Raw genomic sequence first — 25,366 nt, forward strand, 5'->3', positions numbered from 1 at the left:
AAACCAGATGAGAGTCCATCAGGAGGGTGACTGAGAAACAGGTTACTAACCACTTTGAAATACATGAATGGTAAGAAGAAATTCCCATAGAACTCTCAAATCAAAATGTAAAGGTAACGCAGGGAGGCGAGAGGACGCAGGAGCTGGAGGAGTAGAGCACTGTTACAAAGCAACCATGAAGATGAAGACTTTGGAATGGAGGCACACATTGGAACTAGTCTCACACAGGCGTTAGACTAGTCGTTGGAACTTCGGATCCACTACAGTGCTTCATCCTTCTGGACAGCAGGTCTCCTTGCTCATTTAAAATAGCCCCTGGCTTTCTCACCAGATTGGCCACAACCTCCCAGCAGACCCCTTGGCCTCCCTGTGCTGGCCCCGCCTACCCTCTCATCCTCCTTTCCCACTGCTCCCACCTCATCTTGCAGATTCCCTCCTCCATAGCCTCTTTCTGGATCTCTCCCACAGATGTCTCGTCCTTCAAGGCTCACCCAACATGCCACCTCCTCCAGGAAGCCTTTCCTAATCCATGCCACCTGATGGTACATGCTCCCTCCAGGAACCTGTGTAGCACATCATGCCTCTTAACGACACTTTCATTTCCTCCTGCATTCTAATAAATTGTGTGCTTGCCTGAGCTCTCACCCCCACCCCTCCTTAGAAAATTTCAAGGGCAGAGACCTGATTCTTTCATTTGTGTATTCACAGTGCCAGGACAGGAACCAGTGTGCCATAGACACTCAATAAACATTAAATTGCATTTCAGCCAATGTATACCTTGGACAAACTTTCTGTGTTCCTTTAGAGGTTATGACCTGCATTCTGGAGTGGGGAGACTCAGGCTCGGACACTTGCCTCTGTCACTAGCCAGGTGATCTAGGGTAACTTAACTCATCTCTGCGCCTAGGTTTTCTCATCTGTAAAATGAGCACAACAGGACCTACCTCCAAAGGACATTGTGGTAGTCTTCATAAAGCCATAAGCAGATTGTCTGGACACACTGTGAACGCTCAGTAGATGTAAGACAGGATTAGCAATGTGCAGTATAAGGGACATAATTTCCTTTCGATTGCCAAGAGTGCAGTGACTCATATGCTCCATTTCTACCTGGCAGTCTTTATCTTCTGTAAAGCACATCTTTGCACAAAGCAGTTTCATTTCATTTCAATGCTGTTAGATATCTGGGAGCCATATACACAGGAATGCTAGTAGGTAGTTTGTTAACTAGGAATCAAATATACCAATCAAAGAGATTTTCCTCAAAGTGATTTCCCAATTCATCCATCCATCAAGCCTGTGCCATTATGAGCTGTGTGAGTCCTCCAAGTCCTGCGAAAACGAAAATGAACAAAACCAAACCCCTGTTCCCATGTTGATCACAGCCTCCCCGGGCAAATATAGCAAAGCCCTAGATAGAAGTATGAAAAGAGGCTGCGAGCGTCCAAAGAGGAGAGTGCCCGCCCCTGTGCACACTGAGGAGAAGCTGGGGAAGTGGGAGCGCCAGCAGGCCTCACGGAAGAGGGGGTGTGCAGCTGGACCCTGCTAGGTGAGTAGGAAGAAGTTTGTCGGAAAGAGGAGGTAGAAGCTTCTCCAAGAACAGGAAGCAGCATGTGCAAAGAGACGGAGTCCTTGAGTCCACATTCGGCAAATGCTGAGGTTGGTGGCCCTAAATGGCACTGAAAATCAATCCACATTCTTCTAATACTGATGTGGATTTTATTTAAAATAGAAAAACTTCCACCAAATTAGTTATGAATCCCAGAAGACGTTATCTTGTTGCTAAAATAAATGTTTTTATCTTATTTCTTCCAAAATGATTTGATGGTTATTTTTCTGAAGCGTATTTCTGATTTCTCTTGAAAACAAGTGCCTTCAGAAAGTCCATTTCAGCTAAGGAGAAACAACTCAAAAGAAGCTCAGGATCACAACTATTTAGCCCATCCAAGGATCGAATTCTTCATATTCTCTAAACTACCCCCAGCACATGGAGTGATTTCAGCTCTTCAAAGTCAGCAAAGAGATAAGTTCATTGAAACTCAAGATGAACAGGCACAGAACTCATTATATCTGGTTTCATTTGCTCCTGCAGTTATTCTCTGAGGACAGTGGACGGTGAATGCAGCCAGAGGTCTCTTTCAGAAGAGCCCAAATGGAGGAGGAAATTTTGTTCATAACTTCGATGGGAGAATGTTTGGCCAAATGCAGTGGCCTGAGGCCGGAAAATGCCAGTTTGTATCTCCAGTGCAGACAGGCAGGGAGGAGGTGCAAGAGATTTAGCAAGATAAAGACTTGGACCCAGAGAAAAAGAAAAACACACACATCCACATGCACACATGCTCCTTGTGGAAAATTAGACTTCACTTCCACCTCTTGAGATGGGAATTGTAATCTTACCTAAATTGCAGTGACGAAGCTACAGTCGTATTACACAAAGCTGTCTCTGTCAGTGAAGGGTGGACTCTTGGGCATGAACTATTTTAACAGCCATTGCATGTCCAGAATTCATGATCTGAGCAGAGTTTTCCTAAAAGAGGCAACTTGGTCTGTTGGGATCAGAACTGTTGCTTGTTTGATTGTTTTCCTTTTGGTCTCAGACCCTGGAGTCTCAGTGTCAGCTGGAGACTGAAAACTGCAGCCTGCAAGGAGAGATGGGGCAGGGGTGACCCTGAGGGCCTCTGAGTCCTGGCTCCAGGTGTCCCGTTTGGTCAGCCCTTCCTGTGTTGGCTATGCAAGCCAATCCATTCTCTGTGATTGCTTGAAATTTGTGGAAAAGAAAGAGAATAAGGCTTTGTCATCATGGTGAGCTCGAATAAAACATTTCTCACTTCTAGACCTCGGGTTTCTCACTTGTTAAGAGGGTGGGAGTAAGAGACTAAGCAAACCCTCAGGTTCTTAAAATTTTCTGATTTAATTGATCTGGGAAAGCGATCTTTTCCACCATTTTGGCTTAGGAATATTTTATGGGGCCCAGGGTGCAGCGGTTCCTTGAGTTCCTCAGTGAAGGACCACAGTGACTTTGTGGTTGGGGTGGCAGTTCACCTGAGCAGCGACGACTGCTGGGTAGAGACTATGGGCTGCTTTTCAGAACCAAAGGCTTCACCTATTTGAAACTTGTATCATGGAGGCATGTTACAGAGGAAAGAGCACAAGACTTAGAATAATTGTCCTAGATTTGAGTCTAGCCACTAAACTAACTCTCTGAGATTGTGGCCAGGGCACACCCGAATTTGGGGGCTCAGTTTACTTGCGGGTGAAGTGAATAGGGGAGACAGACTCCCAGGAGGCTCCATGGTCCTCGCTCCCTGGTGTATCCACCCTTGTGGGATCCCTTCCCTCCAGTGTGGGCAGCACCTGTGACTTGTTTCTAACCAACAGAATATGGCAATGGTGGCGAAGTCCGTGTCATTATATTAATATATTCCAGCAGACCTGAACGCCCATCCTACCAGCTGACTATTGCTGTCAACTGTCTCCCTTGCTGGTTTTGATGGAGTAAGCTGCCATAGAGAGAGGTCCTGGAGAGGAACTGAGGGTGGCCTCTGGCTGAGGGCCCACAAGGAGCTGAGGCCCTCAGGCCAACAACCCTCAAGGAACTGAATTCTGTCAACAACCACATGAGTTTGGAAGCAGAGCCTTCCCCAGTCAAGCTGCAGATGAGACCCCCAGCCCTGACTGACTCCTGGATACAAGCATTGTAAGAGAACCTAAAACAGAGGAATCAATTAAACTGTGCCTGGACTCCCGACCCACAGGAACTGGGAAATAATAAATGTGCTGTTTAAAAGTACTAAGTTTGTGGTAATTTGTTATGCAGCAATAGATAAGTAACACAACAAAACAGTTAGAACCTTCTGTACTTGACATCCTGTGAGCTTGACAATACTCTTCTTATGATATCAGCATTACACATGTAACAAAACCTACTCCATTATGACACACACAAACACATTGTAAACTGTTACTGTGCTGGGTTGAGAATTATTCATCTTTCTAGAACTCCTAGGGTACGTGTTCTGTATTTAAATTCTCATTTAATCAGGACTCATTTCCAGGCTTCTTCCTGCTGATTGTAAACACCACGTTCACACACACAGCTCCACGTTCACACACACAGGTCCACATTCACACACACAGAGCCACACTCACACGAACAGGTCCACATTCACACATACAGATCCACACTCACACATACAGGTCCACGTTCACACACACACAACCACACTCACACACACAGATCCACACTCACACACACACAGGCCCACACACACACACACACACACAGATACACACACACACACATCCACACTCACACACACAGATCCACACTCACACGCACCGCCCCCCACACACACACACAGAGGTCCACGTTCACACACACAGAGCCACACACACACACACAGGCCCACACTCACACACAGATCCACACTCACACAGGTCCACACTCACACACACAGGTCCACACTCACAGACACAGACCCACTCTCACACACACACAGATCCACACTCACACACACAGGTCCACACTCACACATAGGTCCACGTTCACACACAGATCCGCGCTCACACACACAGGTCCACGTACACAGATCCACGCTCACACACAGGTCCACGTACACAGATCCACGCTCACACACAGGTCCACGTTCACACACACAGATCCACACTCACACACACAGGTCCACGTTCACACACACAAGTCCACACTCACACAGGTCCACGTTCACACACACACAGGCCCACACACACACACACACAGATCCACACACACACACACATCCACACTCACACACACAGATCCACACTCACACACACACAGGCCCACACACACACACACAGATCCACACACACACACATCCACACTCACACACACAGATCCACACTCACATGCACCGCCCCCCCCTACACACACAGAGGTCCACGTTCACACACACAGAGCCACACACACACACAGGCCCACACTCACACACAGATCCACACTCACACAGGTCCACACTCACACACACAGGTCCACACTCACAGACACAGATCCACTCTCACACACACACAGATCCACACTCACACACACAGGTCCACACTCACACATAGGTCCACGTTCACACACAGATCCACGCTCACACACACAGGTCCACATACACAGATCCATGCTCACAGGTCCATGTTCACACACACAGATCCACACTCACACACACAGGTCCACGTTCACACACACAAGTCCACACTCACACAGGTCCACGTTCACACACACAGATCCACACTCACACACACAGGCCCACACTCACACACACAAATCCACACTTACACACACAGGTCCACACTCACACACATGGATCCACACTCACAGACACAGATCCACATTCACACACACAGGTCCACGTTCACACACACAAGTCCATACTCACACAGGTCCACGTTCACACACACACAGGTCCACACTCACACACACAGGTTGTCGTTCACACACACAGGTCCTGCATCTCGCTGAATTTAATTAAGGATCACTGAAATGAAATGGCTCCAGCAGGGAAGCGGATGCCTCTGAGACATTCTGAGGACACGAGGCAAGAGACTTGGTGTTATTTGGTACTGTTGGTCCTGATAGGATCAAGCAGAAGAATATGAATGAATGAAGCCTGAGGAAAAATTAGTCTAGCAAGGGGAGCCCGATTTCTGTGCTGAAACATATGGCCACCTACAACCAGCAAAGATATTGGACTTCTTTTTACATACAGAGGTGCCCAGACCAAGTGTAAGGGCCTCAGTGAGCTGCACGCTAACATTTTGTTGCTTTCCAAGTCTGCTTTTCTGGAATCCTGACACCCCCTACAAATAAAATCAACATTGTGAACTGTCTCATTTTAGACATGAAAGGAAAGGACCTAAAGTCTGGCTAGTGTCTGAGGTGGTGACTGTGGAAAGTTCCAGAGTGGTGCCAAGGAAATCTGCTTCAGCCGCATCTCCGTGAGGAAGAGGAAGTCCATGCTTCTGCCCACAGGGGTCTTCCGGGCTACCGGTGAGCTGTCACTTCCCGTTACAGGAGAGTTTGATGGGTGCTGGTGCAGCAGCCGATTTTGGAGTCAGAGTAGGTGAAGACACCCGGGAAATCAGAGCAGGGCTGGGGAGTGAGGAGGGCAGCGCTGGGTGCTTTTGAATGATGAATTCCTGCCCTTAGAGACCAAGCAGGTAGTGTCATTTCCCCCGGGGGATCCCGTCCCCCCAACACCTGCTTTGTCATTAAAGGACATCCCCCTCTGCACAAGAAGAACTTAAAGGACAGGCATGTAAGACGTATTAAATGACAAAATGGCACCTGATAAACAAAGGCAAGGGGGCACACTGGGTTCATGGAGCCGGGGGGATTTGGGTAAACTTCACAGAGAGGGTCATCCCTGGTGACCAGCAAGAGGCGGAGCTGGGCAAGGGTTCACTGGCATTTCTTGATGAAGTGATTTCAGCTCTGAAAGTCCGGTGTGCGCGGCCCCAGCGGGAGGCCCCTGGAGTCCCAGGTTTGGGACAGGGCCAAGCGTCGGGCGGTGTCCTGGCCTCAGGGCCCTGAGCAGCGAGGGTGGCAGCGAGGGCGGCCGCGGGGGCGGCGCTGGAGCCGACGGTCGGGCCGGGAAAGCCCGAGACTCTGCCCCACGCCGCGCACAGCAGCCGCCCCGGCCCTGGGCGCAGACGAGCGGCTGCGCGGAGCCCCCTGGCCCGGGCCTGCCTTTGTCCCCCCGGCCCGCACGCCCCGCCGCGCGCCGCCTTCTGCAAGGATCACCCCCGCCGCGGCGCTACCTGGCCCTTTGTCACCAGCTGCCCAAGAATTCAGAAAATCAAATTTATTTCCCGATTGCAGCCGGGGCGCCCCTTTGTGCAGAGGGGTCTCTTTAACTGTTGAAATTCCAGCAGACATTGTGCAGCCCTTTATGGCGCCAAATAAAAGCCGCCCCGCTTCTTGCCCCGGCCCCCGCCGCCCCTCCCGGCTCCCCTGACTTCCAAGCCCCGGTGGGAACCTGGGAGGGACGCTCTTCTCTCAACAAAAACGCTCAGGAGCCCGAAGACACTGGGGCTCGAGCGTCTTGCCAGCTAAAGGGGATAAATCAATGGGCATCTTGAGCTGGGGAGGGTGTATTTCCCTTCTTTTCTGGGAATGAATAGATGAATGGTGACTCCGTTTCTTACCAGCCCAGCACTGTCCAAAACTCGCCTGGACAAGTCCAGTTTCATTCTTTGCAGCACGACTGGCTCCTGCGCGCTGCAGAACACTGGGGCTGATCTGAGAGCACCTCTCCTGTTCTGGACTCCCAGGTTTTAAGTACGTCTTCCGCACCTGCAGATGAAAAACACACGTTGCTATTATTTTCCTCGATTACGTTGACATTGCCTGAAAATGAATACAAAACATTGCCTTGCAAAGATTTTTTACCTTTTGTTTCTTTCTTTCTTTCTTTTGTGATTGTGCTGGGAAATAAATGTATGCTTTTTATATTTTTGAGAAAAATCTAGAGTGGCCACATGTTCACAGCACTCATTCCTACACTTCTTGTCCACTCATAAAGTAAAGAATAAGAGAGACAAATATGCACAAATCTACTAACCCATCAACATCAGCCCAATAATAAATGCTCTTTGTAAAACAGTTACAAAGGCCATCATAATTTCTACTCTCATTATAAAATATTTAGCAGTATAACTTGAATTATATAGTCGTGGAAGGAAGAAACCTGTATTAGAAGAATTAGGTCCATTAATTATAAATCATACATGCTATAAGGCTTTTGCAAGCTCTTAAGAATAATAATACATAATACATAGATATTTAGCACTTAGGATTTTTTTTCACTGTCTCTTTTTTTTTAATCGTGAGAATTTAAAGATGGCACTCGGTTATTCTGTGACTAAAGGAAGTGATTATAAATCAATGCCACATTTGCTGACAGACGGCATTCCTCTCTTTATACACATCTGTGTGTCTCCTCACACACAGGCGTACATGCACACACATATGCGCACACACACACAAGTGCTTGGCCCACTCAGCCTCCCCATAATTTCACAAAAGAGTGACTCTAATGTTTGCTGCCTTGTGGGGAGCCGGTGGGCATGGCAGTGAATTGGATACCTACACCAGAGAAGGCCTGAGAGGCGTAATCAAATAAGGGAACCACTTGAACTGAACTCTCAGCAGGAGCGGGAGGGAGGCCTTGAGAGGTTACACGTAGTTTTTATCCAGCCTCGCAGGAGAGCACCAACTTCCTGCTGCTAGAAATTTGTCTGCAAATTTTTTCCTCATTCAGACAGAGAGCTGGGGTCCAGGAAACACTGGGTTGATATGATAACTTGATTAAGTCTGGGGACAGATGACATGGGAGCACCAAGTCGACTCAAAGGAACCTGTGCTCTCCTCTTTAACCTCTCCTTGGGAGCCTACAAATTATATCCATTAATGCATCAGCCCCCTGGCACCGCACAAAGACGTTGTCTGCCCAAATGTATGTCAGTCATTTGCAGGGGCCTTTGTGGAATTCCCACTACATTTTCATGTCTCTTCACTATTTGAAAATATAAAATTTAATCTGATGGGCTAGACAAAGGCTCACAGTCTACCTCCTCCGTTTAAAATCGCTTTGAAGGTAGAAGTCAAGTTCATCAGCGAAAGTGTTCAAGAAATCCTTGAAATGGGCCCTGGGCAGCTGGAGCATATCCAGGGGAGGGAAACTACAAGGAAGAAGGGTTTGGAAACCACATCCAGTGAAGCCTGGATGGAAAACCCAGGGATTTACCTGGAGAAGAGAAAACACAGAGAGGACTTGGGAGCTGAAGAAGTGCCAACCGGAAGAAGGATGAGAGTTTGCTGTGGGTCCCGGGACAGAGCCCAGGGAGAGACCGGCGTTCACCAAGTGCCAGCAAAGTGCCTGGATGAACAATGGGCCACGTGCTGGGGCTGCCCCTGCAGATGTGAGGAAATTAGAAGCGTGGCCACAGCTGCACGAATCACAGCTGCCTCTCCTGGTGTCTGATCCAGGAGACAGCCGGCCATTGAGAGGCTGGTAAACCTCAGCTCCAAATACTGTGGGTTTTTTTAATTTGAGGATTAATTTAACAAACAGTAAGTTTTGTGTCCACCACCCAAGTCAAGATGTAGAAAATTTGTGCTACCCCTGAAAGTTCCCTTGTGCCCCCTTCCAGTCAGCCCATCATATCCCACTCGACCTCCTAGGCAATTATGGCTCTTTTTTTTAAGAGACAGATTCTCACTCTGTTCCCCAGGCTGAAGTGCAATATCAGGATCATAGCTCACTGCAACCTGGAATTCCTGGGGTCAAGTGATCTTCCTGCCTCAGCCTCCCAAGTAGCTAGGACTATAGGTGTGTACCACCACACCACCTAGTTTGTTGGTATTTTTTGTAGAGATGGGGTCTCTAACTGTTGGCCTTAAGCAATCCTCCCACCTCAGCCTTCCAAAGTGCTGAGATTCCAGGGATGAGCCACTAGACCTAGCTGGCAGTCGCTGTTCTGATTTCTATCACTCTCAATTAGTTCTGTCTGTTTTTAGAACTACCTTTAAATGGGAGAATGTACTCTTTTGCGTCTGGTTCCTTTTATTTAGATGATGCTTTTGAGATTCATCCACATTATTTGCTCATTTTTATTGCTGAGTAGCATTCCCTAGGAGGATTGTAACACAGTTCGTCCACTCATTCTCCTGCTGATGCGTATTTAAGTTGTTTCCAGTTTGAGGATATTATGAATATAGCTGCTATGAACAGTCTCATAATATTATTCATTTCTGAGTCATAAGATTAGGGTATATTCCAAATGCCTTTTTTTTTTTTTTTTTTTTGAGACGGAGTCTTGCTCTGTCACCAGGCTGGAGTGCAGTGGCGCAATCTCGGCTCACTGCAACTTCCACCTCCTGGGTTCAAGCTATTCCCCTGCCTCAACCTCCCGAATAGCTGGGACTACAGGTGCCCACCACCATGTCTGGCTAATTTTTTGTATTTTTAGAAGAGACAGGGTTTCACCATGTTGGCCAGGATGGTGTCGATCTCCTGACCTCGTGATCTACCTGCTGGCCTCCCAAAGGGCTGGGATTACCGGTGTGAGCCACTGCACCTGGTCCCAAATGCCATTTTAAAAAGACTGCAAAGCAAGAAAAGCCTGAGGTCGTGAAAGATGTTGTCTTCAGCCAAGAATGAGAAGAGTTTCTGGGACTTGACAGTTTCCAGCTATTGTCATCGCCTTCCCCAGACAGCACAAGTTGCATCCTCGTTCCTCTCACCGATAGGCAGAGGGCATATACTGAGATTGATCTCGGGTGGCCTCTGGGATTCCTCATGAGCAAGAATATCCATCTTAGCAAAATGAGTATTGGCATCATTCCAGCTTACTCAAAACATGTGTATTCCCATCTATTGAGCTCCCACTATGTGCTGGGCCTTGTCGGTGGACAAGGGGCCATAGACCGAGAGAGATGAATTTGATGAGGGCCCTGTTTTTAAAGTGCTTGCAGCCAGGTGCGGTAGCTCACGCTTGTAATCCCATCACTTTGGGAGGCTGAGGCAGGTGAATTACCTGAGGTCAGGAGTTCGAGACCAGTCTGGCCAACAAGGTAAAATCCCATCTCTACTAAAAATACAAAAATTAGCCAGGCATGGTGGCGCATGCCTGTAATCCCAACTACTGAAGAGGCTGAAGCCAAAGAATCACTTGAACCTGGGAGACAGGTGGCGGGTGAGCTGAGATTGTGCCATTGCACTCTAGCCTGGGCATCAGAGCAAGACTCCCTCATAAATAAATAAATAAATAAACAAATAAATAGAGTGCTTGCAAGTCTAGAAGGAGAAATTTTAAAAGTAATAAATTATGAAACCACAAGTCAGTCTTCAACAAACACTTGGGAGTCATCTGCTGTGCTGGCTCTGGGCTGGTGCTGACATGGTGGGGAGATGGCTAGACAACCACAGAAAGAAAGTGCAGGCCAGCCCTCTGAACCATGGAAACCGGGACAGAGCCTCCCACTCTGGGATAATGAGTCCCCTTTAGCAGAGAGGATATAAGCCCAACGGAGAGGCTGGATTTGGATTTGGAACAGGTATCCCAAACCCCAGATCTGCTGCATCACTTTGGGACACAGAACTTGTCTCTGCCAGGTGTGCTCATGTGTCCTTATCACCTGGCTTCAGGTGGCACTAAAGCTTCCAAGTCAAATCAAAGCCATCAGAACAAAGAATGCTGGTGCTGGGAGGCCCTTGGAGTTGACAGTTCGCTCCATCCCAAGTACAGATGGGGAAATGGAGACCCAAGCTAAGAGAAATTACGGTCTCAAAGTCACAGGGAAAACATGTTTGCCTCCCACTGCAATTAATATTCTGCAGTGTCAGTCCATCATTCATTACAGGTTCTTATTACATAATAGAGACCCATTTATTTATGATATTAGCATTGGAGGGATAAGATGAGCACATTCCCTGTAGTCTCAGCAGGTTCATCAGCCTTTGCCTGTGAGCAGCTGTTACATTTGGAGACATACATTTTTCATCCAGAAGTTATCTAAACTTTATGATAAAAACAGTAGACTGTGTTATGATAGGGCTTTATGTTATTATGACTCACTCATCTTCTATATCAAGTCGTTTATTTTTCTGTTTGTTAGGCTTTTATTTTATTTTATTTTATTATTTTATTTTTGAGATGGAGTCTCGTTCTGTTGCCCAGGCTGGAGTGCAGTGCCACAATCTTGGCTCACTGCAACCTCCACCTCCTGAGTTCAAGTGATTTTCCCACTTCAGCCTCCTGAGTAGCTGGGACTACAGACGTACACCAACATGCCTGGCTAATTTTTTTTTTTTTTTTTCCAGTAGAGACAGGGTTTCACCATGTTGGCCAAGCTGGTCTTGAACTCCTGACCTCAAGTGATCCACCCACCTCGGCCTCCCAAAGTGCTGGGATTACAGGCGTGAGCCACTGCTCCCGGCCTATCGTTTTTCCTATACACAGGTTTGACAACTGTTTAATCATAGAAAATTGTATAAACAACTTTAGAGTAAAACTTCATTACTTTGGACTAACCCCTATAGCCTTTAAAAACACTGATGTGTATTACTGCAAAGTGAGAGAAAGGTGTGAATATATTGAATTTTCATACTACCATCTAAATGGTTATTGCCAAATGTGTTTGAAACGAATTTGGATTTATGCAAACTTGGCAGGAATTTACAAATCAGAGGGAATAAAGACAGCAATGTTCGTGGTTCCCACTTTGTAGCTTTTTAATAGTAATAAAAATTATAAAATACTTTATACATGCACAACATTTTATGTTTTTCAAAACACCTTTATGTGCATTCTTTTACAGAAGCTTCTGACAAACGACAAGATATATGCTACCTCCCTGTTGCAGACTGAGAAGGCAGAGGCTTGTTCATGATCACATAGCTAGTGGGACCACTGTGATCTCCACCCACTGCCCTTTGCCAAAGAGCAATATAGCACCATGTGATCGTTCCACACAGAACCCAAGAAAGCTCGAGGAAGGCATTGACACAGTGGCTCTTTTGATTGTAAGATCTGAGATCACATAATTTTTTCAAACATATGATATTCATTTTTATAGGTCTTCTGCCAGAAACAGGGTTAGCTACATAGTTTGTGGATTTTATTTGCTATTTAGTGTCATTCTAAGTAAAGAAAAATTCACATTTTAAATTATTAGCATGAGTTTTACAATTCATCTTTAACTTGAATAGTGCCAGTTTTAAATGCAAATATAAGAACATTTAACTCCTATGCAGAATCACCAAAATTGCAGAATTTTTATTTTGTAGTCTATATATGTATGTATGTATGTGTGTGTGTATATATGTGTGTGTGTGTGTGTGTATATATATTTACCAGAACAGTGAGAGTGCTGTACGAAACTAACCCTGCTGTTTTTATTTCTGTTGGTAATACACACACGTTTCCCTTTGTACCTTTGACTTATGATGAGGCTGAATGAGAGGGCAGGGAGCTATGGATCGTCCTAGCTCTCTCCTTCCTTCTTGTGTCATTTTCAATGGATCTGTTTTGTTAACACAAGGACATAAGGTGAGTAAGAAAGGATGTGGTGGGATTCTTTGGTCAATTGTGTTTCTTAGACCTCCACTGTCTTTTTTTGTTTTTGTTTTTGTTTTTGTTTTTGAGACGGAGTTTCATTCTTGTTGCCCAGGCTGGAGTGCAATGGCGTGATCTTGGCTCACTGCAACCTCCACCTCCTGAGTTCAAGCGATTCTCCTGCCTCAGCCTCCCAAGTAGCTGGGATTACAGGCACCCACCACCACACTCAGCTAATTTTTTGTATTTTTAGTAGAGATGGGGGTTCCACTATGTTGGCCAGGCTGGTCTCGAACTCCTGACCTCAGGTGATCCACCCGCCTCGCCCTCCCAAAGTGGTGGGATTACAGGCATGAGCCACTGCACCCGGCTCTTTTGTATTCTTTTGCTCTGGTTTGCAAGGAGTGCATGGCTTCTCAGGACATCGGTGCCCACTTACTCAGGTGTGGGCAGAGCATGCTTACCTCCCTGAGTCTCGAGGAACTCCTGGGCACCATGGGCCCACTGGACTCCTGGACTCCTGGGCATGGAGAATGCTCTGTATGAATGGCATAGCGAGGAACTGCAGTGGCATGACTCGCCTCTCCTCCACCGTCTCATTGGGCTTCACTTACAAAAAAGTTCAAAGATGAAATTATCGGAATGTCAAGACAGTGACAGAAGGGCGTTAAGCCAAGCACATGACCCTTCTCAGCACAGAATCCTCTATAACAGAACTTCAGGGCCACATGGCAAAGTCAGCGTTGAGTACTCCTAGTCTGGAGGCTGTAAGAGTACAGATGTGTCTCTCAGGCCCCAGGCTGAACTTCTAGATGAATTCCAGGGCAAAGCACCTTCCTCACAACATCCCTAGAATTGATGAGGCTCAGTGAAGCATAATCCCAGAGGGAAGACGGAACTCCCAGTACTGCCCTACCTGAGAGCCATGTGTCTGTAGCTTCGTGACTTGAGGATGAGGAAGGAAAGAGGGGACAGCAGAAATCCGCCAGGCACAGCCAGAGTACAGTGGAAACAGTCTTGTCAAGAAAATGCTATTATGACCAGAAATTAAAGGGGAAATCCAAAATGTTATTATAACCTAGCGATGTTCTTCTTTACCCACAAAATGATGCTTTAAAGAAACTCATTACTGAAGACATCTCTCTCGAATACACATTTACACAGTCTATTTAACACAACCCCTGGAACCACTGCAGTATGACAGAGAGTCAGGGAAATCCAATCTCCAGTCACAGCTCTGATTCATTCTTGATGGGTGACTCTGGGCAGGCCACCTGACTTCTCTGAGCCTCAATTCTCTTCTCTGTAAAATGGGAATAATGATTCCTAATCCAGAGGTAGGGTCCTTGTGAGAGAATGCATGTAAAAGTGAGCTGTAAGCTGTAAATCAGTGCGCACGCGTGAAGGCATGTATATTGCATTGGCACGTTGGTATCCGGTGTACAGACGTTATATATCACACACGGATGCCATCAGGAAATTCCACTCTGGGGCAGAGTGATTTACAAAGCCTGCTCAGAAGTGGAGTCAATTAAGGTCAGCTTTCTATGTTGCTAAACAACAGGGGATTCTGGGTTCAGTAACGTTGAAAGGCAGGCCCAACACACCCCTTGAAACTGGGCTTTTGAGAGGGTTCAAAGGAAGGCGAAACAAAAGCCCCTCTTTGTGATGTTTTCACTCTTCCCGCATTGTCCTCTTTCACCCTCCAAGGGCCTTCCTGTAAAGAAAGGGGCTGCTAATGTGGCGAGTGGGAGTTTGAAATTGTCCTGGGCCAACAATGTTGGCACATTCTGCCGGGCCTCATTACAGAATCATCTGAAATGCTTGAGAAGTGTTTCCCACTCATTAGCATAAATAGCAGAAAAACTCTTTCACAAACAAAGCAGGTTCCATCTGCCCCAGTATGTCCTCACCTTGACTTCAAATGGCCAGTCCCTCCCCCAACACAATACAGGGGCGCCGGCCTCCGAGGCCTCAAACACCCCACTTCAGAACAGCATTCAGCGAAATATCAACACGGTAACCTGCATGTTTATTCATTGGCCGGCCCCCTCCTTTTAATGGAGTCCCTTCCCCATTGTGGCCACTTGATTCTTTCACAGACCTAAAAGGGACAGGCAGGGAGAGGCGTCCTTTCGAAGCTGTTGGGATCCGTAGCAACCCACACCTTGTGAGTGGGTCGACTAGGCTAATTAGGTTTGTTCTGCCTTTTTGGCCCAGGCGTATTTTGTCAGGTATTCTGCTGTGAGATTAAAGAGTCATTAATCACCCAGGCCTGACGCTGACAAGGTGGCTTTTACAATGAAGTCCACTTCCCTGGTGCTGGCTGGAGCCGAGGCCGGATCTGTTTTGCATTACATTGCAGAAGAATGTAATGCGGGTTTCTTCCCAGGCGACCTCACAGGATGTCAACCTCCGGCCCGGGCCTTAAGAAGGCCGGTGCCAGGGACAGAGATAGCCTCTACTTTGAAGGCAAACTGTGCCCACAGCAGCTGGGTGGAGTCTGTTGGGTTCTGGAAGGGCAACTCACAGAATAAGGGTAGAGCCTGACAGAGTCAGACCTTAGTCCCCAGCCACCCAGCCCCGCATTTTCCCGAAGAAAGCCCAGAGGCTCCGAAAGGAAGGATACTTGCCCGAGGACGCACAGCAAATCACGGTGAGAGTCAAGATTAAACCAGGGCATCTCACGGCTATCACACTACCACATCTGAATCCCAAACTAAGCTTTTTATAACCCTTTTCAACATAATCAATAACTGTTACAGTTGGCAATTCAGAGGTCCTTCACTCTTAAGAGGAGAAAGAAGGGAAGTCAATCCCATTTGTCAAGTGCACTGTGCTATTTTGCATATAATTGATTCTATTTAAATGCCATTTTCATAAGATGACTTGTGAAAGGACTCACTCATCCTTAGTTCTCACCCAGTGCAACAGTTTTCCTGATAAGTAGGCATTACATCCCTATTTTATCTTTTTCTTTTTCTTTCTTTCTTTCTTTTTTTTTTTTTGAGACGAGAGTCTCCCTCTGTCACCCAGGCTGGAGTGCAATGGCGCAATCTCAGCTCACTGCAACCTCCACCTCCGGGTTCAAGCGATTCTCCTGCCTCAGTCTCCTGAGTAGCTGGGATTACAGTTATCCACCACCATGCCCAGAAAATTTTTGCATTTTTAGTAGAGACGGAGTTTCACCATGTTGGCCAGGCTGGTCTCAAACTCCTGACCTTGTGATCCGCCTGCCTTGGCTTCCCAAAGTGCTAGGATTACTGGCATGAGCCACTGTGCCCAGCTAGCATCCCTATTTTTATGGACAAAGACGCCAAGACACAGCAAGTTTAAATAACTCATTCACAGCCAATATTCTTTCTTGTGCCAGACTGCCATTTGAAAAGATAAGTTCTCTAAATCCAGGTGTTCTCATGAGCTTTTATTACTGATGTCAATCACAAATTAAAAGCTTAGGTCAGTTATCTAAACATCAGATTATCAGAATGCGTTGTTTCCTTTTAATCTCAGTTTGTGATCGTGACATCTATCTCTGCTGATGTTTCCTTATTGTCCTTTCTTCTTTCACTCTTTCATTAATTCAGCAAACATTTATTGAGCATGCCGGGGATGCCCAGATTTGAAAAACAGGGTCACATGCCCCTTTCTTGTGACATTACTGGAAAATGAGCTCCTCACAAATAAGAGAGTAAACCAAGAAGGAGGAAGGCAAGGGCTTTGGGAGACAGGAGCTCCAACACAGAAGGATGGTGAAGGCAATCCCCAGGAGGCTGCAGGGTCGTCCAGAGGAAGGCTGCATGCCCAGTGCACAGGGAGGACAGCTGGCCCACACTGCTGCAGGGCACAGCCCCGGGACAGGCTTCAGCAGAAAGACAAATTCGATAGGAGACCTGATCATCTACATCACCACGGAAAAGATTTAGAACTTTGGCAGAGTTTGAACCTTTATTATTAGTTAATACAATGAAAACAAAACAAATGGACTCATACCTGTAATCCCAGCACTTTGGAAGGCTGAGGAGGGTGGATCACTTGAGGCCAGGAGTTCGAAATCAGCCTGGCCAACATGGTGAAAACTGTCTCCGCTAAAAATACAAAAATTAGCCACGCATGGTGGTGGGCACCTGTAATCCCAGTTACTAGGGAGGCTGAGGCAGGAGAATCGCTTGAACCCAGGATTCAGAGGTTGCAGTAAGCCGAGATCAAACCACTGCACTCCAGCCTGGGCAACAGAGCAAGACTCCATTTCAAAACAAACAAACAAAAACCAACAATAATAAAAAACAAAACAAATGGAAAAATAAGACAGTTACTAACTCTAGGAAAGGAAATGCAATCACACTGCACTTCAGGGCACAGTTATAAATCGAATTTATATTTTCATATGAAAACAAAGAATGATGAAAAAATGATATTAGCATATCATAGTGGAAGGATATAGAGTGAAAGAGTGTGTATATGAGGGGAGGTCATGGCACAAGAAGAAAAAGCTAAACTCATCTTTCATGGTGGGAATTCAAGATTTAATGCTTAAAACTAAAAAATCAAAACACAGAAACACAAGCATATTAGGGACAACATTTGTGGAACTATCTGACTCACCAAATTATGTGGATATGTAACTTTGGTAAATACAGAAACTCAAATTCAAAAGTCACTGATGAATTTGATTGCTAAAGTAAGACACTGTGCTTGTTGTCAAGGGGTTAACAAACAATGGATCCTTGGGAGGCTGTCAGGCCAAGTCATAATTGAAGCATACCTGGGATGCCCTGGCCCTTCTGTGGGTCATTGAGAGGTGCAGCAAGTGGTTAAGGAAGTTCACAGGTGAGGGGAGGGGCGATGTCTTGAGTGGATGCAGCTGTGAAAGGGAGTGAGCATGAGGAATTGGTCTCGTAAACACTGACAGTCTGAAAGCCAGAGAAGGCGCTAGAACATCGGAGAGACAATCCTGGTCCTGTCTAGCGAGATAGACAAGACTCAAAAGTGAGCCTGAACCAGACCCAGTTTGAACACCAGCTGCTGTACTTACAGCTCACATTATTAACTACTCTGAGCCCCACTTTCCACAATCTATAGAAGAGGAAAATAGTATCTCCCACCCAGGATTGTTCTTATACTTGATTGAAACACATTTATAAAGCCTCCACTACGAAACACTTAATGCATCTCAGACACTGAATAAAAACAGCCCTCAAACACACCATCAGTGAAACCAACAAAGTCGGTCGTATTTCTTGTTTCTTGAAAGTATAAGTACATGCAGAAATCATCTATTCGAGTCTACAGAGTGACTCAACATTAGAAAAAAATGAGGAAAAAAGTGCATGTAAGGAAAATGGCGTTAATGGACGATTTCACTGCATATTCATAACCTACACTCAGACACAGGAAATTTCATTCAAGGATTAGCTGTATAGTAGGATTGATAAGCTGGATACAAGCATTCATTCCTTTCTGACATTGAGTTGTTCTATAGATTTGAACCTCAGAAACCTACAGGCACCTGGCTTTCTTTAATTTTCTCAGGTCCTCATCCCTGTTTATCTCTTCTGTCTCTCTCTGCCTCAAGCCCAGAGACAACCCTTCTCTTTTTCCCTTTTTCCCTATGTTGCTTCTTCCCTCTCCTCACTCCTCTTCAATAAAACCCTCACTAAACTCCAGGCCTTGCCTCTCCTGTCATCAGTCTGTGTGAAAATAATAGTACACACAGCTGGGTGCAATAGCTCATGCCTGTAAGCCCAGCACTTTGGGAGGCTAAGGCAGGCAGATCACCTGAGGTGAGGAGTTCGAGACCAGCCTGACCAACATGGTAAAACCCCGCCTCTACTAAAAATACAAAAAGTAGCCGGGCATGGTGGTGAGCACCTATACTCCCAGCTACTAGGGAGGCTGAGGCAGGAGAATTGCTTGAACCCAGGAAGTGGAGGTTGCAGTGAACCAAGATCGTGCCACTGTACTCCAGCCTGGGTGACAGACCAAGACTCTGTCTCAAATATACATATATATATATTTAAAATAGTCCACACCAATATTTGTCCCAAAGACTTAAGACTTTTGTTTTTTAAAGACTTAATGTTTCCATAACAAACAAAAATTGGATTCAGCCTTGAGAAACATATAATCAGAGGCTGCTGGCTTCCCAGACTTTCAGGGACTGGGGATGGGTGGGAAGGGAGCTTCACAAAATCAATATAAATGATATTTGCTTGTAGTATTTTGGAGGAGAAGTGGGGGCAGAGCAGTAAAGGAAAGAAAAAAATGTATCTGAGCAAGAGAGGTATAATTTAGAAGCTGACGTGTAGTAAGTAGGAATTTCCAAGGAGGATAGATGATTTTTTACAGGTTTGACAAGAAGCTGATGGAGAGAAGTCGTGACCAGACTTGCACCTGTTCTTTAAGGAGGATGAAAAATGCTACCCGCCTCACCAAGCTCCATTCCCAATGGGTGGAAGAGGGGAAGGGCTCAGTGGCACTCCGGGGGCCACCCTCTGCAAAGCCTTTATACATGATCTCTAAGCTGGACAGTAACAATGAATAGTACGTCTTATACCATCACTAACATGATGTATCTGTGAATCATAGATAATATTTGCTGGGCACTTGCCATGTGCCAGACACTGTGTTAAGCATTTTGCAGGGAATCTTATTAAATTCTCATAACAATTCCATGAAGGAATCTCTACAATGTTCTGATTTACAGATGAGAAAAATGAGGCTGAAAGAGGTGGCCACTTGCCCAGGCAAAGTCAGGACTCAGACAAACACAGGTTTTCCCTGACTGTGGAGTCCCACTTCTATGGCAGAATAATTTTTTTTTTTTTAAGACCGTGTTTTTCTCTGTCTCCCAGGCTGGGGTGCCATGGTGTGATCTCGGCTCACTACAACCTCCACCTCCGAAGTTTGAGCGAGTCTCCTGCCTCAGCTTCCCGAGTAGCTGGGATTACAGGCATGCGCCACCACGCCCGGCTAATTTTTGTATTTTTAGTAGAGATGGGGTTTCACCATGTTGGCCAGGCTGGTCTCGAACTCCTGACCTCAGGTGATCCACCTGTCTTGGCTTCCCACAGTGCTGAGATTATAGACATGAGCCACCGTGTCCAGCCATGATTTTTTAATAAGTACTGATTTGTGTGTGTTTTTCCTGAATTTTCACAAGCTCTCCACAGAGTTAGACAGTTCTGCATCAGGGGTTTCTATAGGACAGTAAGCAAAACGCTACCGAAAATTAAATCTCTTGCTGCATTTTGTAGACGCCAAAATGCAGAGATGATGCTGGGTGTCCTAGATGGACCTTTTAAAGTAGCCCAGGACAGAAGAGCGATGAGGAATTTCTCCCAGCCTAGGAGGGGGCCCTGGAGTTTTGTTGGTGGAGGTGGCCAGGCCCTCAAGGCGTGGGGAAGACCACATGTAGGAAAGCCAGGGGCTCTCAGCCTCCACTGGGACCTGGTATGGGGAGCAGAGCAGAGGACCTCAGTCGTGATTGGAATTTAATTTCCTCCAACTGGAAGGATGGAAGCATAAAGAAAGATTTAAGGTCATTTTAAACAAAAGAAAGTGATATTTCTCATACAAATAAATTCATGTACTAAGATTTATATGCACTACAAAATGGGTAAGTAGGCGGCCCCCCAACTTCTCACTTCTGTGTACTCAGCCTACTGATAAGAGTTTGGCTGGGTGAGGTCAGAGGATTGGCATAAAAAGTTGATAACACCCAGTTTCACCTTCATCTGCTACACAGAAGAAAATGATTCTTCACACTATCAAAAACTTCTCCTTGGCCGGGCGCGGTGGCTCATGCCTATAATCTCAGCACTTTGGGAGGCCAAGGCAGGCAGATCACGAGGTCAGAAGACCGAGACCATCCTGGTGAACACTGTGAAATCCCGTCTCTACTAAAAATACAAAAAAAAAAAAAAAAATTAGCCAGGCGTGGTGGCAGGCGCCTGTAGTCCCAGCTACTGGGGAGGCTGAGGGAGGAGAATGGCGTGAACCTGGGAGGCAGAGCTTGCAGTGAGCCGTGACTGTACCACTGTACTCCAGCCTGGGCAACAGAGCAAGACTCCGCCTCAAAAAACAAAAACAAAAACAAACAAACAAACAAAAAAACATCTTCTCCCCACCCCACCCCACCCCGGCCAAGGAATAACCTGCTGGGCTCCCTGCCTGACGCCGGAGGACCCACCATGTCATGTACAAGGAGCGTTGGAATCCATCACCGTGCGGGGGAAAAGCATCTGCTCAAATGCACAGCCCGCTGCCAGAGCCCTGGCCAGAAACTCTGCAGAGCTCCCTTAGTTCCTTTCCCCAAAGCTTGAACATTTGTAAAAAGAAGAAAATATCATTTTTTTAAGAATAGACTTATCTGACCCTCCAATCCCCATAAGACACCCCTTTACACACTCTCATTGCACCTTTCACTTCTCCTTTCCATCACCATTTGAACTGACGGATTTATTTGCGTAATTATTTGCTATTTGTCTCCTGTTAGAAGCTCCATGAAGAGAGGGACCAAGCCTTGTCCTCTGCTGCATGCCAGCACGTAGCACCATTTCAGGAACACAGTGCTCAAGTTATACTTTCTGAGTGATTGAATGAACCATGGGTGAATGAGCATGGAACAATCACAGTTGGCAAAACCTCAGCGATCACACAGCCCAGTGCCCTGAGAAGCCCACACTCAGTGAGGCTAAACAACTCGCCTGAGATTCCAGAGAGAGTTGGGGGTCAAGCCCACGCTAAAAGCCAAGGACTCTAGGCAGATCTTTGGGTGACTTTCTTCTTCTGACCCTATCTAATTTGCAGTCTCCAAATTCATCACAGACAGATCAAGACCAAATTCCCACCTGTCCATACAGCCACCCTTGTCCTTCCTTGATGCTCTCAAGCTCACCTGTTTCAGTATTGTCACAAGCCCCTCTTCTCTAAATTTTTGGTGCCTTCTGTCCCCTAGTGTCTCAGTATTTCCAATGCCCAAGAAAAGATGATTGCTTTCTCTCTTATTGTAAAGAGTTTTGTCTTTTAATATGATTGTCAAAGGCTTTAAGATTCATCCCGTTCAGCAGATGTTCACTGAGTCCTCACAGATGCGGACTCTGTTTTAGTGCAGAGGGTAAAACAATAAGCAAAATAAGCCCTTTTCCCATGTATATTCTGTTGCCAGAGACAGATCATAAAGATAAACCAGCAAATACGTTAGTTTCCGATAATGATAAGTGTCAGGAAGAAAATAAAATATGGTAAGAAGTTAGAGACTGGGGTGCTGGTTTTGATCGGGAGTTAGAGAGGACTTCTCTGAGAAGGCCTCATGTAAGCTGAGACTGAACTGGAAGGACATGCCAGCCTGCAGAGATCCTGGGGACGACATTCCAGCAGACGGCCCGGAGGAACTGGCCAGTCTGCCGGAGCAGAGCACATGAAGCTTGGTCAGTGAGGTGGGCAAAGGGCAGATCACGGAGGGCTTTGCAGGCTGTGAGGATGACTGGATTTTATTCTATGGGTATCAGGGAGCCGCCATTGGAGGTTTCTAAGTAGAGGAGTGTCGTGATCTTTTCACATTTCAAAATGACCATGCTGGCTGCCGTGTAGAGAATGGCCCAGGAGAGGGGATGCGAGAGCAGGCAGACAAATCAAGAGGCTGCTGCCGTGGTCCAGCCAGGAGACGAGTGTTTGGGACCAGGCGGGGAGCAGGGAAGCAGCGAGGGGCGCCCGTGGGGTGTGTTGGAGAGGTGAGGCTGGCAGGACTTGCTGATGGACTGGATGTGCGCTGTGAAGGACAGAGAGGAATCAGATAGGACGTTTTTTTGGTTTGTTTGTTTAGTTTTTGTTTTTAGATGGAGTTTCGCTCTTGTCGCCCTGGTTGGAGTGCAGTGGGGTGATCTCGGCTTACGGCAAACTCCGCCTCCCGGGTTCAAACCATTCTCCCACCTCAGCCTCCCGAGTAGCTGGGATTACAGGAATGCGCCACCACCCCTGGCTAATTCTGTATTTTTAGTAGAGACGGGGTTTCTCCATGTTGGTCAGGCTGGTCTCAAACTCTCGACCTCCTGGCCAACATGGCGAAACCCCATCTCTACTAAAAATAGAAAAATTAACCAGGCTCGGTGTCATGCACCTGTAGTCCCAGTTACTCAGGAGGCTGAGACAGGAGAATTGCTTGAACCCAGGGGGCAGAGGTTGCAGTGAGCCAAGATTGTGCCACTTTAGTCCAGCCTGGGCAAAAGGGTGAAACTCTGTCTCAAAAATAAACAAATAAGTACTACAACCTGAGAGACAAGAAGGATCCAAACAGGCAAGAGAGTGCAAAGTAGCATTTCAACAAGAGGGATAACCAAAAATGCAACATTTGCTTCCATCTCCGTTTTTTTGTTTTTTGTTTTTTGTTTTTTGTTTTTTGTTTTTGAGACAGAGCCTTGCTCTGTTGCCCAGGCTGGAGTGCAGTAGCATGATCTTGGCTCACTGCAACCTCCACTTCCCAGGTTCAAGTGATTCTTCTGCCTCAGCCTCCCAAGTAGCTGAGAGTACAGGTGCACGCCTCCATTCCCGGCTAATTTTTTTGCATTTTTAGTAGAGACAGGGTTTCACCATATTGGTCAGGCCGGTCTCAAACTCCTGACCTTAAATAATCTGCCCGCCTTGGCCTCCCAAAGTGCTGGGATTACAAGAGCTGTCTTCCTCTTAAACAGAGGCTCCTGGGCATCACATACCCTTTTCCAGACAACCGAGTGCAGCCACTGTGGCTCTTAGGTGGCTGAGGCCCCAGGACACGGAAGGGCTGTTTGCCGCTTTCACTAAGCTGCAAGGTTGCTATATCCCGAGTGTCTCTCTGCACCAGCACTGACCACCCAGACCCATCATGCGTGGGTCATTAACAACACTTTACAGCGGTTCTGCCCCAGCCCTCAAACAGACAAAACCAAGAAAAAGGGACCCTTTCCCTCTGAGTTTGTCCAGGAATGTCCTTTTATTGATTACTTTATTTACTTGTTTGTTTGTAAGGTACCTTCAGATTCTCCCTTTTTGGGGAATGAGAATTAATGCTGGAAAATAGCATTCAGGTTTTCCCTCGCATGTCTTCCACCGCCCTCCTTGGTGGTTCATCTGCAGACAGGAGAACTGTGTTTGAAAAAGGAAAATCAACTCTAGTGGCCCAGAGTCAGGCAGACCATGATTACCTTGTTTAAAAATCCATCACAGGCTGGGCACGGTGGTTCATGTCTGTAATCCCAGCACTTTGGGAGGCCGAGGCAGGTGGATCACCTGAGGTCAGGAGTTCGAGACCAGCCTGGCCAACGTGGTGAAACCCCGTCTCTACTAAAAATACAAAAATTAGCCAGAGGTGGTGGTGGGCACCTGTAATCCCAGCTACTCGGGAGGCTGAGGCAGGAGAATTGCTTGAACCCGGGAGATGGAGGTTGCAGTGAGCTGAGATTGTGCCACAGAACTCCAGCCTGGGCAACAGAGGGAGACTTTGTCTGGAAAAAAAAAAAAAAAATGTGTGTGTGTGTGTGTGTGTGTGTGTGTATATCACAGAAAGATTTCAGCTTGTCTTGGCAAAACATCAACATGGTATAGTGGAGACACTCACAGACAGAACTGGATTCAAATCGCGTTTCTTTCACTGAACAATTCTGTGACTTTGGGCATGTTACTTAATCGCTCTGAGCCCCCGTTTCCCCAGCTGTAAAATAAGGATGATAATATCTACCTTCCAGGAGTGAATAGTGATTAATTGTGAGCCGCAGCTAGCCTGATGTATAGTTGACACTCAGGAAATACTGAGTCTCCTGCTTTCAAGGCATGGCTCTTCAATTGGGTGATGACACCTTTTGATGCATTCAGATGTGGTTACAGCCAGTGAACCTCACAGAACGTTTCAGTTAGGTCTGTAAGCAGCACTCCAACCGCTGGAAATCCATCATTAAGTCAGTGGTGGCTTCAGGCTGCTCAGGTGTGTCAGAAGAAGTTGCACCCAGCTCACCTTCCTTCCTACCTGCCCCATCATGGCAAGTCAGAGAAGTCAAGGAGAGCTGTAATGACAAAAAGTCTTGAACACGTGTAGAATATTAAGCAGTTCCCGAAGTGCTCCTACTCTCAGGGCAACATAGAAGCTGAAATTGTTACTGTTCCCATTACAATGAGGATGAGGAAATTGGGCTTTATAGGAGAAGCAATATACTCAATGTCTCAGAAGTAAGTTTCAGAACCAAGCCTCAACGCCAATCTTTTTTTTTTTTTTTTTTTTTCCTTTTTTTGAGACGGTCTCACTTTGTCACCCAGG

At 46.5% G+C, this 25,366-nt stretch overlaps 1 long non-coding RNA gene across 2 annotated transcripts in view; it reads right to left on the reverse strand.

Annotated features, from left to right (window-relative positions):
• Positions 1-5,466: 5,466 nt before the first annotated feature.
• LOC119625811 (uncharacterized) overlaps positions 5,467-25,366 on the reverse strand; it is a 48,881-nt gene continuing 28,981 nt past the window's right edge. Inside the window, exons 1-3 of one of the 2 annotated variants that reach the window (XR_012095667.1) lie at positions 8,593-8,652; positions 7,168-7,315; positions 5,467-6,112 (exon numbers count right to left, since the gene is read on the reverse strand). This is a non-coding gene — a long non-coding RNA (uncharacterized lncRNA). Of the gene's footprint in view, positions 6,113-7,167; positions 7,316-8,592; positions 8,653-25,366 lie in introns of those variants that run through there. The other variant, XR_005241955.2, reaches the window with a different exon arrangement.

This window comes from Chlorocebus sabaeus, chromosome 15 (genome assembly GCF_047675955.1).
Source record: "Chlorocebus sabaeus isolate Y175 chromosome 15, mChlSab1.0.hap1, whole genome shotgun sequence".
NCBI classification, from domain to species: Eukaryota; Metazoa; Chordata; class Mammalia; order Primates; family Cercopithecidae; genus Chlorocebus; species Chlorocebus sabaeus.